We start from the raw sequence: 4,361 nt of genomic DNA, 5'->3' as shown, positions 1-4,361 counted from the left end.
CACAAGATGATTAGTGTGCGGACCATTTTCATTTATATAGTGCTCTGTAAACACTAATTAGTTAACATAAATCAATTAAATGACGAAACATTAGGTGTCTATTTACTTGTGACCACGCTGTGTATATTACTGTGATTCAACAGTTTGTTTGTTTGTTTTGAATTTCGCGCAAAGCTACACGAAGGCTATCTGCCCTAGCCGTCCCTAATTTAGCAGTGATAGACTAGAGGAAAGCAGCTAGTCATCACCACCCATCTCCAACACTTGGGCTACTCTTTTATCAACGAATAGTGGGATTGACCGTCACATTATAACGCCCCCACCGCTGAAAGGGCGAGCATGTTTGGTGGGAAGGGGATTCGAACCCACGACCCTCAGATTGCGAGTCGAGCTCCCTAACCACCTGGCCATGCCGGGCCAGTGATTCAACAGAATCGTAATTTTCGGTACAGTTTATTCCCTTAAGAATTTCACCCGTTAACAACTAGTCTGACTATTTGGAAATTGTTCATACCTTGTATTTTACCTTTACCGAAATTCGCTCACGATCAACATTGTGATCAATATAAAATTTCGTGAAGCTGTTTAATGACCTTTTGAGTTACAAATGTCTGCAAAAGCAATAGTGAACTGTAAAACAGTGTTTCTATTGAAGTTCCTTTCAAACTACACCTGTGTGTGTGTGTGTACGTCAGCTAATTAGATCTAACTATTGCTCTTCTCGCCGAGATGCTTTTCTAAAACTTTTCTTCACAATTTTTTTAGAACTCTAGAGACAAAATAAAATATTTATTTCTAAACATAACGACATCAATACTGGTCTGTTAAAACCTCTGTCCCCAAATGCGCATTAGAGTTTTAGAACAGCGTATAGGTTTCAAAGCAAAAATTTGATTTTATCTGTAATTACCTTTTTCGCCAAATTGTTACTGAAATGAGATTTCAGCGTCGGTAATTTCATATGAATGTGCTCAGTAGAACAACATTATATTTTTTCCAGTAATGTGTATCAGATAGATTAGTCAAACTTGAAAAACGTGGTCACTGCGACTGCTCGTTCGTTATATTTCAAACATGGTATTTGATTAAAGTCAACAAAACGAACCACCTGCTACCCAATACGACTTTCTACGTAATGAAACTACATAACTTCCTCTACTGTCTTATTCCTAACCCCCCTTTTTTATGGAGGGATGGGTGGAGTAGCGCAAAGTATTTCTTAAACATTTTTAAATTCTTAATTGGGGCGGCAACTTTTACTTTGTTTTAGTATAAAGCGATAAAGCAAAATCTATTTTAACGGAATTATAGAAAAAAATAAAACATGAGTTTAGTCGCGTTATGATGGTCTTTATAAAGTAACAAGATATCTCCCCTCCCCCGGCATTGGTTTCCCTTCCGCCTAAGTGAAGTACAAATGAAACATTTCCAAACACGTTAACTTGAAACACAGTACATCACAAGTAACAAACTACACCAAATGAAACAACTTGAAACACAGTACATCACAAGTAACAAACTACACTAAATGAAACAACTTGAAACACAGTACATCACAAGTAACAAACTACACTAAATGAAACAACTTGAAACACAGTACATCACAAGTAACAAACTACACTAAATGAAACAACTTGAAACACAGTACATCACAAGTAACAAACTACACCTTTCATTTGCTATGCCGATCATGCCTTTCATTCAGAACACGTTTAACGAGTATTTAAGCTATAAACTTCGTGCAACTCAAAAAACAAAAACAAAAAAACTGTCAAAAGTCAAGTAAACTGAAAATAAAGTTGCGAAGAAACAAAGGACGCAAGAAAGAAGTAAAAAGAAGGAAGATAAATTAAATAATTACGAAAAGAATAGAGAGGACCATAGAAGAACGTTGACAGGAAGAGTGGTATAGAGGGCGAGAAGACGAAGTGTATCGTGTGGTGTTTGGAGAAACTCCAGGTTTCCTTACGAGCAAAGATAAAAAATAATACCTAATATATCAAATATCTTTCCCCATATTTGTTTGTTTCATCCAAAGAAAGAAGCACGAACCCTTGTGAGGCATCAGAAAGTTTACAGACTTAAACGCTAATATCCGAGGCGCGGTGGGTGAGGTTGCAAATAGCCCATTATGTAGTTTTGCACTAAGAAAAGAACAAGTTAACAAAATAAGAATTTATATGTGTTACATAAGGAGACAAGGCGCCAATATCCCAAGGCAATGTATTGCTCTATTCAGTTCAAATGTATAATTGAAAACCACATACTTAGAAGGGACTTATAGTTGGAGGGTTGCAAGTTCGAGATCTGGCTCTTGTGTCCTTGAGCAAGACACATTACCCCAGTTGTTTCAGTCAACCCAGCTGTATGATGGGTACCAGCTGTAAGTTGGAGGCCAACTTGCGATGGATTGGCATCCGGTCCAGTTAGGAATGTCTCAACATTCTCATCCGCTTGTGTCAATTAAGCTGGAAGCATAGCATTGGATTTTATGTTCCATCTCAGCACGGGTGGGATTTGGTCTTGACAAAAATATAAACAAAAATCAACGTAAGTTACTCATACCAACTGTGAACAAGTGGTCGTAAGGTAGCAGATTAATTTGATCTAATGTAAATCCTTTTCCACCTCGGAGGTGGGAGAACCCCTGGAGGTTAAGAGGTAAGATCCTAGGTATTCATTTTCTTAAGTTAACGCCCACAGCAAAACTCCATCAGAAAGGCAACACAAAGCTGAAAGGTGATGGTCCTGTCACATGGTAAGCAGCAATTTTTAACACGAAGTAGGTAAAAAACAAAACGTCAGCACATCCTAACTACGTTTTGCACATTTTCATTGAAATGAATATATATAAAGGGTGGACAAAAACAACCTTTAGGACACACTGTGCGTTATTAACAGGAGTGATAGTTTAGCGATTTTCCACTTTCTGTAGCTTGGACTGTGGTAATCCAAACTATCACATAATTTCAGTGGATGTGCTTTAATGCACTCTTACTTCACATAGCAAAGTCCAAATCCATCCATTAAGAAATACATGAAATATAAAATGTACAATTTTGATTTAAGTTCTTCCTATTTTTTCTCCCCCCCAAAAGTACGGAACATACTTAACTTTTAAGGATTTTTTTCAAATTTCGTACACTGATGATCTTTACAACCTACAATTAGGTGTCAAATTTGGTCTAAATGTAAGTATTATGTGCAAAGTTATTTAACAAAAACCTCTGAAATTTGATTAAAAAATTTTGCGCACGCCTTCGCAAAAAGTCACGTAAGCTATCGTTCTAACATTTTCACTACAGCTTCAACTAAGAGTAAAAATGGATTATTTTAGTTTTTTTGTCATTCGGATTAAAACGGCTGATTTAGAGCACCAAAGGCATATGGTGAAAGGACGTGCAAATACACAAATATTGGTTAGGCCAAGCAACCTAGATTAGCAATTTCTAGCTCAAGTTTTGAAAAGAATTATACAAATAGACGTTTAATATTGATTATTCATTGCCAACTTTCAAGCAGAAATTTACTTAATTTCATGAAATTATCATAACTAAAGTGCGTTTAGCGTCACGTGATATTAGCTTAAGCAATTTGAATAAATAATGATGCTTGATACGGCTATACCGAGTGTATGTGGGTGATGACAAGACAAGACATGCCTTTTTTTCTTTTCTTTTCGAATGTTGACTATCCAACATGCAAAGTAATTTTGATTTTAAGATTAAAAATACTTTTATGCATCAGAACATTTTCAAATTTCACATGCAAAATCTTTATAGCCTCCAGATAATTATCAAAGTTTTTTTTTACAAAAAAACTTTATATTTTATCTGTTATTTTCACTACTGTATCTCTGTACAGGTTGGGTTGATTTGACCGACCTTGTAACCACCATAACAATGAGGAAATAAATATTAAATATGCTTTTTTTTTCGTTCTAGAATGACTACAAATTATAACACGAAAACACAAATGTTTAGTCTAAATAGTTTAAATGTCGTAACATTATACATTTATTATTTTTATTATATTGACCTATCAGCCGTGCCTGGCTAACATTACATAAGTTGCAATAATGCGGTGCACGTGCACTTATGTAACGGTATCCAAGAATATAAGACTACCCTTTATAAAGTGATCTGTCTTGGCTTTTAGAGGAGTAGTATTTTGTAAAATACAGCCACATTTCAGTTATAATACATTATATATGTATATACAATTATTATTATTATTTACAAATAAGTTCTTAAACAAGTTCTTTGAACAAAATAATTTTGTTTAGGTTTTATGTATATATATACATTCTGAAATAACCAAAAGTAATAAATTACTATATCAATATTATACAATTCCACTAT

The 4,361-nt window shown here is 34.9% G+C and overlaps 1 protein-coding gene across 3 annotated transcripts in view; it reads right to left on the bottom strand.

The window, feature by feature from the left end:
* LOC106468431 (Na(+)/H(+) exchanger protein 7-like) overlaps positions 1-4,361 on the bottom strand; it is an 81,408-nt gene that overhangs the window by 68,953 nt on the left and 8,094 nt on the right. The gene's annotated exons all lie outside the window — the stretch shown is intronic.

The sequence above is a fragment of the Limulus polyphemus genome, unplaced genomic scaffold, assembly GCF_000517525.1.
Source record: "Limulus polyphemus unplaced genomic scaffold, Limulus_polyphemus-2.1.2 Scaffold3005, whole genome shotgun sequence".
NCBI lineage: Eukaryota > Metazoa > Arthropoda > Merostomata > Xiphosura > Limulidae > Limulus > Limulus polyphemus.
The sequence above is the reverse complement of the archived record's forward strand: the minus strand, read 5'-3'. Positions and strand labels throughout refer to the sequence as shown.